The 12,398-nt window shown below is 40.1% G+C and overlaps 1 protein-coding gene across 9 annotated transcripts in view; it reads left to right on the forward strand.

The window, feature by feature from the left end:
* ATXN1 (ataxin 1) overlaps window positions 1–12,398 on the forward strand; it is a 474,819-nt gene that overhangs the window by 180,992 nt on the left and 281,429 nt on the right. Inside the window, exon 5 of one of the 9 annotated variants that reach the window (XM_086841849.1) lies at window positions 430–516. The exons of 7 other annotated variants lie outside the window; for them this stretch is intronic. The gene's annotated coding sequence lies outside the window, so the exon portion shown is untranslated. Of the gene's footprint in view, window positions 1–429; window positions 517–5,832; window positions 10,054–12,398 lie in introns of those variants that run through there. One more of the 9 variants, XM_086841760.1, reaches the window with a different exon arrangement.

The following is a 12,398-nucleotide window of genomic DNA, read 5'->3' on the forward strand; positions in this document are numbered from 1 at the left end:
ATTTGCAGCCTGAAAGACATAGATATAAAGAAAACACTTCCAGGAAATAATGTGGCTTATACTAATCAATGTTGCTGCACATGTTTAAGTCAATTACGCAGAGGAAACACAAAAATTCTTAACTGTTTATAGTACCTAAAACCAGTATAAATAAAGCACTGCTCTCCAAAGCTTAAAGAAGTTTTTATTTTAGGAGGATTAAGTGACTTTCCTTATTTTCTTTAAAGAAAACAAAAATACTATTCTGTCTCTTTTCTAATTTTTACCAGGATAAATTTTTTTCTTTATAAAAAGAAAGAAAATGAATGAACGCAGTTGGTACTGAAGATTAAAGTATCTTTCTACATTTGCTGGGCAGTAATTTGTTTGTTTTGCATACTGATAAATTTTGAGGTAAAATTATTAATTGTGTCCATTTTCTATTTTCAGGTATATTCAACAGTAAAAAATGTATTGGAAAGAACTTAAGAAAGGCTGGTGGGGGAGGATGGGAGAAAAAATTAAGTGAACTTTAAGGTCAGTATCATAAAGATACCAACCTAACCTGATTATTGTCTGCCCTCTGGAGAGGGGAGAATCTTACACAGCTGCATTAAAGTTGAGAAAAATGAGAAGCTGAAGAGGAAATTGTATTACTCTCTGAGTAGATTATGTTGTACAGTTAATGAATGATGGCTACTTAGATTCCTTAAAAAAAAAAAAAAAAGCACTGAAGTAATGTAACTGAACAAGAAACGATAACAAAATCTTGTACCTCAGCCGTGAAAGTGAGGTGACTATCACTTAGTATATAACTGGTTTCTCTTTTGTAGGAAGCCAAAGGTTCTCCACTAAGAGGAATGTGTTGTTTACAGGTTTGGAAAGGTTCATTCTATATCCCACCAGTAATCTTCCTATGATGGCATGGGAAAACGTAAATAGTGCCCTACTGTTTCACTGACTCTTCAGCATCACTTTCCTGAGCCCCCAGGATTATTTCTAGGCAGAGGTGCATTTCAGGAAAGAGAAATTGTGAGGGAACTGAAGAGCAGGTTCCTCTCGTATATGCCCTGCACCATCCATGTGAGCTGCAGAGCTGTGTCAGTCAGGGGAGAAGAGCTCTAGGGACGGTGTGACTCTGTCTTGCTGGGTGGAGGCTCAGCCAGTGCCTTCCCTGCTGACAGGCAGCACATAGACTTTTGGATAGGGGTGATAGGAGTGCTGAGGACTGAGTGTTGTAAAATGGAAAAATCAAGGGAATGCACCTTCACCTGATCTTCGTCATGATGGCTGAGGACAAAGGGATCTCACTCTTTGATTTTTCTGTGGTAATGGGCTTTTTAATCTTGAGTGGCTTACCTTTATGTAAAGCCTCTATCCTCTTTATTCAGAAAGCACAAGATGTTTTTTGATTGATTCACGCTGAAGTGCTCACATTGAAAACATTTCCAGAGTTACACAGTGTAGAAGAAATACAAAATTAAAGTCCTTCAGTGTAGAAGTATACATGAAATGATGGATATTTCTGTAGCTTTGAAAAACGGGTTGTCCTTCAACTCCTTCTACTTCAAATCCATTCTGGGAAACTTTTTCAGTAAATGAACACTGTTCAAACCTTCAGTCTCTTTGCTGGGTATAAGGGTCAGCAACATTTTTACAAGTTAATCTCAGAGTTGAAATGTGCTTATTAACAACACTTAAATTGACTGCCTGTTGCAAACTAAAAATAGGTGCCTTTAATCAAACATTTTTTCGTGCACTAATTTCCCTATTTTGACTTTTATCTATGCTTGAGCTTCAAATGCAGAATTGTACAAGATACTAATTTTGGCACATTTGTTTGAGAAGTAACATACATTCCTGATATGTACATTACATTTTGTGTCTATTATTTAGTGTATCTGTTTTCCTTAGCTATTAGAGGGGCAGGGCAAGAGATATCCTGGACTGAGTAGCATGGTTGCTAGCACTTTGATTGGGTGCATTGACAGAGTAATAATACTGTTGGATTTCTTGAAAGTGTTTTTGGTGCAGAGTGCTTGAAAATAATAAAATAGAAATACTACTGTACAAGACACCATCATTTTTAGCTAAGCCTGATACAAAGAGAAGTGAATTATTTGTTGCACTGCTTTGAAATGCAAGAACTTTAAGTACAGGAATTGGTTTATTCTGCCTTTTGTTACACTGAGAGCTTTGGAAATGTGCTGAGCAGAGAACACAGACATTTTTTTCCCCCCTCTTTTAACAACTGAGGATTTAGAGCTGCTGCTGGTGCAGGAGGAAATGCCATTAGATAGATACAAGAAAAGCCAATATTCCATGTTATTCGTGCAGACAACTAACATTTGAAACTTGCACGAAGTGCTTCCACTTAAAAGCTGTCAGTCACATTGGTTATAAAAAGCCCAGAGCACTCAGGGACTGTCAATCACTTCTTGTGAGAGAGAGCTGACATCTTAACATTTACTTTGCCAGTATTTACCAGATGCAGAAAACCAAAGGGTGAAAATTCAAATGAAAACACACATTCTTGCTGATCATATAATACAAGGGAAACATTTGGATCAGTTACTGTCGCTGCTCACCTAGGAGCCTCCAATCCTGAGAAGGTTTTTCTCTCTTGCTCTATGAATAGATCTGTTGCAGGCTGGCTCTGCCGTGTTGCGGGGAAAAGGCTTTTGCAGACAGTGTCTGCTGAGGGTTGTCACAAAGTCATCAGGTGAGGAAACAGGATAACTCTGGCCCATTATGTCTAGGGGAGTAGCATGAAATGTGCAGAGGACTTGGAAAGGGCACATAAAGGGCATCTACCTTGCTTTTTTTCTTATGGTAATAGGCATGTGGGTGTTGTAATTATGAGGCTGATGACATATTCTCGTGCAAGAAGGGGATTGGCAAGGAAAGGAAAAGGAGGAACCAGTTAATTCAAATACATCTTCTGATCTTTTTCTGTATGCTTCTAGATCTAGTTATCCCTGGATTACCCTGATGCTTTAGATACTGATCCTAGTGCTTCAGTGGGACTGCAGCTGTGGGTCGCCCTGTGAATTCTGCAGATGGGACCTCTGGGCAGAACCACTGTTGTTGTTGTCACAGAGCAGGAGGTGTAGGTGCAGCTGTGAGCAAGGTGCAGAGATGGTGTTTTCCCATTGCAGGCTTATACACATGCTGGAGGTAAAAGGAATGTTATCTTTGAGGCTGCCTCTAGAAGTTCACTAGACCTGAGTGCCCAGTATTGCATTCCCAAAGCTCCGTCTGAAGGCATCCATGGGACTCTTGATCCATCTTTGACCAGACTGTCAGTCTAAGACAGTATGGCCAAACCCAGCAACTAGGGAAATGTTCAGAACCTTGCTTTAAATAAAGTCACTTATGTGTATCTCTTTACCAGAGTCTTCTGGAAGCAAGCAGCTTCCAATGTTTGTCTCTTGGAGTGGTGCAGCCAACATCTGCAGCAAGTTGTTCACTGATGATCCCGGAGGTTTTGTTCACTGTGTGTATCCAAATGTTAAGTCTCACAATCCTAACACATCCTTTGGTACTGTAAGTCATCTTCCATGTGCAGTTCCTCCTGCCATTTGGAGCAGAATTTTGTCCCAGATCAAAACTCGAGATGAGGTTTTTAGAAAACTACTGTAACTGTAGATACTTACATATAAATTTCTAGAACCAAAGTCAAGTTTCCATTCAGTTCTGATTGTAGTCAATGGAAGTTGAATCAATGGAGTTTATGGAATTATGTGATTTAGTTTACATTGGAGCAGACACTTCTCAGCGGTCAGCAGAATAGTTCTGTTAGCGTCATTGTATTGAGTAAGTAAAAGGAGTAACTACTCCTTTGACTGTAGTAGGAATTCATACCCGTACTGCATATTAAGTGCCTTAATCTTGAACCAAATCCCACCCTTGCATCCAGCTGTTTAAGTGACTCCACCCATTTGGAGGACTTCCCTACTGGGATTATAGCCTTGTCTCGAAACTCATATTCCCACATATGTGTAGCTGCCATATTTTCTTTCATAGCAGGGCTGTTTGACATGGTATGCACACACTTTAACCTTTCAGGCATTTTTAACTTGCATATAGACAGTACTACAGCTGTGTCAGCCCCAAGCCCACTGTGGCTAAGCAGACCAAGTATTTGCCAGTTGTTCAAGCTCTTTCTCTGTGTATTTGTGTTTATATATTTATTTATCAGTTTATATATATCAGTTTATATATATATTTATCAGTGGTATGAAGAATACCAGTTTAGGTTATGGAATATGGGTAAACTAATTACATGACAATCAACAAGGGCTTGCTGCTGTTAAGTGTGCATAGGTGCACAGAAACTATATTATGGGTCACAGATTTCGGTAGGGTTCAGGTAGTACAATAAGATCAAACTATGTGTTTGGGGACTTGACTGGAGATAAAAGTTTCCTCTCTTTTCCCCTTGGAAATGGGGAAAAACTGAAACAGTATACACCACTGCTTGTGACCTTTAGTTACCAAGGGAAAAACCATTTTCCCATTGTTTCTTACATGTCATGTCTATCTGTTTATACATGGGCCAGGCCTGTATTTTCTAGTGCTTTATTTTTGTATTAGGAAGTTGTTTCTTCCCCTTGGGAGACTCTTCATCCTCCTTTTGAGGGTAAATAAAGAATGCTATTCACCATAACAATAAGTCTAGAAAAAGTAACAGAAAACAAATTGTCCCTGTATACATTTTGAATAGCTGAAAGTTGATTACATCAATGCTCTGCTAATCATCTTCAGATTTTAATGCCAAAAACCAGAAGGCTGTGATTTGTATGAACCAGAGGTTGGAACTAAGAGAAGGATAATATCTTAACGTAAGAAAGTGTAGACTGAAAGTGTGTTGAGTAATTTCCTAATAGAAGTAACCACTGATATGCAGAACAGACTTCTGTGGTCCACAGAGGATCTAAAATAAAATGGGTATTTTTTTAATTTCTCAAAATACTAGAGAAATTATATGTGAAAAATACAGGGCAGAAGAGAGGCCTTGTGTTATATCCTCATCTGCTCTATGTCCTGTGGTCCTTTGTTGTACAACATTTAAGATACAGAGCACACGGAGTCAGGAAAACAGATAATGAGTTCCTGTTTGTACTGGTTATTCCTTTGCTCCCCTCCTCTGATGCTACAGAAAGTTAGAAAACTCTTGATGTTGTAACCTTGAGCTCCACCCGACAAGGAGGAGATTATAACAGAGAGTCTAGGACTTGCCTGCCTGGGTAAGATACGGCATTCCCAGCAATGCCAATTCCTTGTCTGCAGATCATGAACTGGAGACCTGTTCATGTCCTGTGCAAGTTACTGGTATTGGCTGAATGCCAGCCTGTGGTATGGGGATCCCCTTGTGAAATTTCTTCTAAGAACTTAATATAAATTCCATTAATTCACTCTTACCAGAAAACATGCAAGTTAAATAGTTATGTGCATTAACTTCTAAAAATCCAGAGGTAGTTCAAAGAGCTCCAACAGTGAAAGAAAAATAAAGTCCTCTTCACCTCAAATGTAGTGGTTGTAGGGTAAACATCAGGTATTGAATTATCTATACCTTTGGAAAAGTGAATGATTCTAAATTGTTGAGCAGCTTACCTCTTTTCATCTTGTGATCATAGCAGAATACAAGAGGAATTCCATGAATATTATTGAGGTGAAGGAAAATGGAATTTAGGACCCGACTTAAAATATTAATGTAATGTTGTGTAAATCATCAGCTAATAAGGCAGCATGTATTTAAGACTGCTTCTTTCTCTGAGCAACTTTCAGAATTTTAGACATGACCTTAAAGATAAGTGGCTTCTGAAATGGTCATTTTACTTGATGCTTGTTGAGGATGAACAGAGTTTTACACCTTTTGGAAGTCCTTTTTACTTAAAGCAACTGTGACTGTCAGTCACTGGCAATGCTTATAATGTTTTGGGAAAACTGATTACAATTCTTATATGTGCAGATATTAAAAGGAGGCAGAGTTTTCCCTAATCTGCGGTCAAAAGCTAATTTTGTCTTAAAATGACAAGTAAAATAAGATTCTAATAAATGTGGGAATATGAGAAAACCAAACATATTAGTAAAAAATCTTTGGAAGAAGACACAAGGCAAACATAAGTATTCCATTTGTAAATTTCAAATGACTTCTTAGACTGTTGTGGTAAAACAGAGGTAGTATTGCTACTGTAAAGGCATGACATGTCATGAGCTTGGCTTTAAAAAAAGCTGAGGTAATTTCTTGTTTGTTTTATTTTGTCTTTTGATTTGTCCACTTTTTTCTTTTTTTTTTTTTAAAGAAAAAATCTCTGGACTTCACACTTTCAAGTTTTCTCCACAACAGCAAGGTCTATGTGTTTTATAATAATTATATATATATGTATGTATTTGGTAAAATATATGATTCTTGGAAAGCTAAATGACTTTATGAAAAGGGCCTTCAAGAGAAACATCAAATACTCTTAGTTAAATTCTTAGGAGTTGGCAACATAAAATGAGGGAGTATTTGCAAAGGCTCCATAGCAGTGAATATAGAGAAGGCCTCTGGGACAGTTAGGTTGGGCTTCTGTTCTGGATGACCTTGTTCTCCATCGGGATCACTTCTCCACTGCCTGTAGAAAGCATCATGGTCTCACCATGCTGGAGGTGGCTTTTGTGAAGAGCTCTTAAAGGGTTCATGAAGGGAGACTTTTAATGTAACAAGCTGCACTTATAATTCCATGCATCTGTGGTGATCTCAGGATACATGAGGGCTGTAATTCTGTGCTGAATGAGATGCACTGGCCCAGCTTACCAGAGAGCTAACGCTTACCGTGTGCATAGATCCATACTGAATAGCTGCTGCTGGATACCTGCCGCAGTTTGGGGAAGGGTGATAAACAGGTTTGTGACAGCCCGTTTGATACGCTGCGACGCTAATAGCTGGAAAGAGCGCTCCATAGGTAGGGAACCGCTGTGCGGAATTAGTCAGTCACCAGTCTGCTCACAGCACCGTAGCAGGAGTAGGCTGCGAATTTGAGCCAGACAGTTGGTGCTCTCCTGTAGGCATCCAGACAAGCCCGTTCTGAGATGACATTTGCTACGCTACAGATATGTCATGGATCATTTTTCACAGCCCTGTTGAAGTGGCTTATTTATTATCATCTGTTCTGGTGTTATATCCTGGACATGGGAGAACTGTTTACTGTACCACAGTGCCAGGAATTCCTTGTTACTGTGCAATCTGATTCCAGGAGAAGGCTTAGGAAAAGGCTCGTCGCTTTCCTCAAGGCTGCCACTGCTATAGCAAGACACTCCAGACTGAGCCACTGAGTCAAATCCCAGGAGTTACAGCTGAAGTTAGTGGTTTGATATTTAAGTGAATGACCTCTAAGTGAAGAAGCACTGGATTCGTCATCATTCCACTTGCATCAGCTTTAGAAATCAAATACCAAAATGTTGCCAGCAGAACAATTTGACCTTGGGTGTAGGCAGCTCTGTCATTAGTCCACTCGAGATTTGCTGAAGTCACATTATCAAGAGCAGTGATTCTCAGCTATGCTTCACATATTGCTAGTGGCTTGTAAAGCCATGCTGCCTTAAAAGGTTGCTGTTACAAGGCAGCGTGGTAGCCCAGAGTGCATTCAGAAAGTTGACAGTGATCTATGAACAGGATGCCAAGGAATTGCTGCCATCACTGTGCTAGAACGTGGGGAGTTTTTTGGTGTTACTTTTCACTGGGAAAATAGTTAATGACTTTAATAAATGGTAACAGGACATGGGTGTTGTGTTTTCTAGGCTTAGTGTGTAATTCTTACAATTTTCTTTCCTTGCCCTGTATCATAATAACCCTTGCTACCATTAAATACTGTAAAAACACATTTCTGGGCAAGTCACTTTTCTCTGGGTCTGCTTGTCCACTTTGATTTGTGTTGCTATCCTAGAATATTATTTCCCCAAATTTCTATCAGTATGATTAATTAACTTATCAGCTAACACATGTCCTTCAAGATGACTCTCTTGTTATTAGGAAGGGATCAGATTGATCTTCATGGAAACCAGGCTAGTGCAAATGCCAGTTACTGTGGGTAAAAGTGCACTGCTGTATGTGCTGCAAGAAATCCCACTGAATCTACTGGAGAACACCTAAATTCAGTGCACAGGTTTTAAACTGACCCAGCATAAGAATGCCTTTGCTTCCAGTTGTTGTTATTGATGCCTGTATGAGGATAGGAATGGGAGATTCCAAACAATAGCATGGCCCCATTGCACCAGTTGTTGATGACCATTGGACGAGTGTTGTAATGGAAACAGGAGATAGACACAGTTGTCTTTAGTCTGCAGCTGGAAGGTAGGATAGATGGTTTGCCATCATGGAGGGGAACCCATCCCTGTTTTCCTTAAGTACAGAGTTTAAGCCGTTTTCCTTTTCCTGCTACAGCTCAGCCTAGGACTGGAACAATCAAGCTGGGACCTGCTGTGGAGGAAGCTTCCCATGACTTGCCTTCTGGCTTCCAGCTGGTGAAATGGAAGGCCAGCAACCCACTTGATTAAGGACAGAAGATAAGCAGGCTGCCTGGGGGAGTTTTGTGTTCTTAGGAGCTCTTAGATCAGACAAGGAGAGGGTGCTGGTTTGCTCCAGCAGCTGAGCACCTGCTGGGGTGTGACAACACAAGTTCCCCCAGTTCACAGTTAGGAGAAGCTGCATGTCTTGGACTGGCTTCCCTGCTTTTGTAGGAGACATTAGTTCTGCCTGACCAGCACAGTGGCTTTCAGGGCAAGTGGAGGTGCAGTCTGTTGTGTCAGGAGAGGGCTCCTAAAGCATTTTTTTCAACATTGTCACATCTTGGTTTTCCATTGGCAGTAATAGAGGTTTTCCTGTCAGAATCGTCAATGCAGAGGTAGAAGCAAGAATTCAGCTAACTAGCTAGATCTGGGGCCTGTGGCAATGCAGTGGTATAAAGTGTTAAAAAATGGGCTGAAGACAACTATCTGAAGAAGTGTTGTCATTTACTGAGAAATTTACTTTGCCAGCTAGTATAAGTCCAAATATTAAACTTGTTAAGATTTTTATTTTTTTTAAAGCAACTGTAGCATGAAGAAGAAAATTATAGAAGATGTTGAGACTTTTTTCTTTTTTTAAAATGGAGCCTTGTTACTGAGCCAGGACATGAAAAGTATCTAGGAAGAAAACTCAAACAAATTAATCTGTTCTAATCCAATAGAATACAAAAGTAGGCATAAAACAATGGCTGAACAAAATGAACTCAGATTTAAAATTCTTTTATTATAATGTAGCAGTAGTCAGTAACAAAGGAAATTCATTTTGCTTTGTTCAATTTGTGATGTTTGTTAGATTAACAATGTCCTGAGAAAAATCTGTACTTCAGACAGCAGAGTACAGCTTTTTCTGGGATATGTATGAATACTCTTATTTCTGGTCTGCTACTAAAAAGGGAAAATTAAGACATGCCATACTGTACTCCTAATTCTAACCTTCTATTTCAGATGTTTTAATTTGCCAGACACAAGTGAGGAGTCATTCAAAGACTTAGTATGTGCTGCCCCCATTGTTTCTGATAAACATGCACTCTTGCTTGCTAGTCCAAGAACTGCAGTACTTAGGTGGTGTGTATATGTTTTGGTGCTTTGGATTATTCCTCACTCTCACTGAAGTTAAGTGGTGAATCAGAGTGGTTCTGTGCTTACAGCTGTATAACCAGAAGCATAAGTTGGCGTGTAAGATGTTGTTAATAGAGGAGGAACACGTTAATATCTTTTTGTTAGACCTGCTTCCTAATGAAAAAGTCATTATGCTTTAGGGCAGACTGTATTAATTGTTCATCTCTCCTTCCACATGGTGAAACTAGTCTTTTATGAACTCATAGAATGTTTCAACTAAATTTGACAGTGGCATAGGGTTTAAGTGTCTTAAGTTCTCAAAAGCAGGTGTTCAGGGAGAAGGGAGAAGGCAGCAAGGTTTCCAGGCTGCAGGACCCAGCACCCAGAGCCTATCTGACCTCTGAATGCTCATGGCAGAAGGACACCCTGAAATGCAGGAGCCCATGGGATCTGCTGCTCACAGAGGTATTTGTCTGTAAGGAAGACAAAAAGCTCTTAACAATCCTGATAAATTCTGCTTCTGCTCATGGTTCCACATACTTACACATTTTAAAAATATGTGCTGCTTTCAGTTAGAGAGGGAGAGAGAAAGAACACTTAGGACTTTGCACACACCAGTGTTATAGTTTTGTTAATGTCCACACCAACCTTACCAGCATGCTATCCACAATGGGAAGTCTGCGCTCCCAGCCTTCACTCTGCTACTTTCCACCACCCCTATCCTGTACCACGCTGTCTTCATGTGGCCTCTGGCCCTCAGTACCTTTCCAGCCTCTGCTTTTTAGCTGGGCTCATTTCTCTGCAGATTAGCGAGTTGAACCAGCACATGGAGATAGGAGTCAGTGTCCTCACGACACACTTCTGATTTCACAGTCAGTCCCCAATCCCCAGCATGGTAAGGCATGTGAATGTAATAGCTCAGGTGCCTCTGTTGGCCTAGGAATGGGAAACAGAAACAGCCTGTTTAGGATATTGTAAGGTCTGGTTTTGCAGCTATGTCTCACAGTTAGTTTGAACAGAATCCAACTGAGCAGGAACTCTGAGGGTGTTTTCTTCTCTACCTCCTCATTCTTTAACAAGGATTGCTAAAACCTGCTGCACTGGTGGAAATTACTCAGCTTCTCCAATGGCCTCAGAAATGGGACAGGGATTAACTGAAGCAGTAACAGCTGAAATGGCTACTCCACCAGCAGAAACAATAAGAGACATAGAAAGTGACCTAGGTTTCTGTGCGCTCTGTGCCTCACAGCTTAAAAAGCATCTCAGAGCTGGTTGTAAGATGCTGAAATAAGTAAGTGATACCTGCTGTGACCTCACATGGGTTCTTAAACAAAACCTGAACACAGACATTTTGCTATTTGTGTGATGTCTGTGTGCATGATAGTTGTCTTGGCAAACCAAAGAACGCTTTCTTTAAATCTGTTACTTTTGGATTCATGTTTTAACGAATTGCCTTTGTGCAGCAAATTGCAGTACCTTTCTCTTGTATTCAGGGAGAAATATACTGCTTGTGGCTAATTTTAACATCTCTGTTCCTGTGCACAGAAAACTGAAAGATTCTGCATTCTTGGCAGAAAACAGCAGCAAGTTCAAATTCTATTAGATTGAGTCAGTAGTGTGATTTCTACTGCAATGGGAGAAGCATTCAGAGGTAACAATTGTAGCAACAATTGTAGGTGAATCACACCTAAGGCACAGAAGAAGACTGGCTACTGAAAGATCCTGACTGAGGCATTTTCAAAAGTGCCTTAATCTTCTGGATGTCCAGCAAATACTGGGCATCTACAAGTGAGGTCTTGACATATGGAGCTCACTATAGCTTTAAGATGGGTTGGAATGGAGTCTAGAGTTGCCATTCAGCCCTTCAGCTCTATATGTAGAGATGGTCCCATGGTCTGGGTGCCATACCTGCTCTCTGTACTCTCCTGCTGTGTTTTTTGAGGATCTCACAGTTCTGTCAGTGTCATCTCATGAGAAGCTCTCTTGGTCCTGGTGGCCCAGCTACAACAAGTGGCTTGTTTTGCAGCACCATCCTTACCACACAGTTTCCTACCTACCCTACCATCTTTCCAAGAGGATGCCCACCATGTAGCTCGCAGAGAAAAAAGCTGCAGTATCAACTGCAAGGGCATCTTAAGTAAACACTTGGCTTCACTAATGCAGATTTTTGAACGATGTACACTGACAGTGCCAAGACCAGCCACCACAGCTGAAACCCATGTACTTTGTCTTTTATCACTTTTTGACAGTGCCTCTAAGCAAGGTTGTTCTCACAGTCCTGCCTCAAGTCCCCCTTGTATAAGGCATGGAAGCATATCACAAATTGATTTTGATGGAATAAAGGGGACAGAAAAGTACACATTCTCATGTTGTATCTCTTTGCTCTGGCACTATACTGATTCTGTCTCACTTTTCCCTGTTTCTGTTTCTTAATTGTTCCCTGTCCTCTTACTCTGTTTTCCTGGTTGGCCCACCTTTGCTAAACATCCGTATTAATTCAATCAACAAGTAAACCATTAAACAAGGAATCCTGCAGTTTAAATATGAAACTCTGATTCATATGGGAATTTGAATGGTTTTTTGAATTTGCTTTAATGAAAGCAGTCTCAGCAGCTCACAGACAGAAAAAAAACCCCCACACATGGAAAATATGCATAAGCTGTTTTTGCTTCAGCTTTGAGGAAAATGTTTATGTTGTACCATGGTTAATACAAATTAAATTATTGTTGTTAAATCCCCAAATAATTTTGTTTTGGTTTTGTTTGAAAACGGGATAGACCCATGCCTTTCTTTATTTGTAGGAACAAGCA

The sequence above is a fragment of the Cyanistes caeruleus genome, chromosome 1 (assembly GCF_971803275.1).
Source record: "Cyanistes caeruleus chromosome 1, bCyaCae1.hap1.1, whole genome shotgun sequence".
In the NCBI taxonomy this organism is placed as follows: domain Eukaryota; kingdom Metazoa; phylum Chordata; class Aves; order Passeriformes; family Paridae; genus Cyanistes; species Cyanistes caeruleus.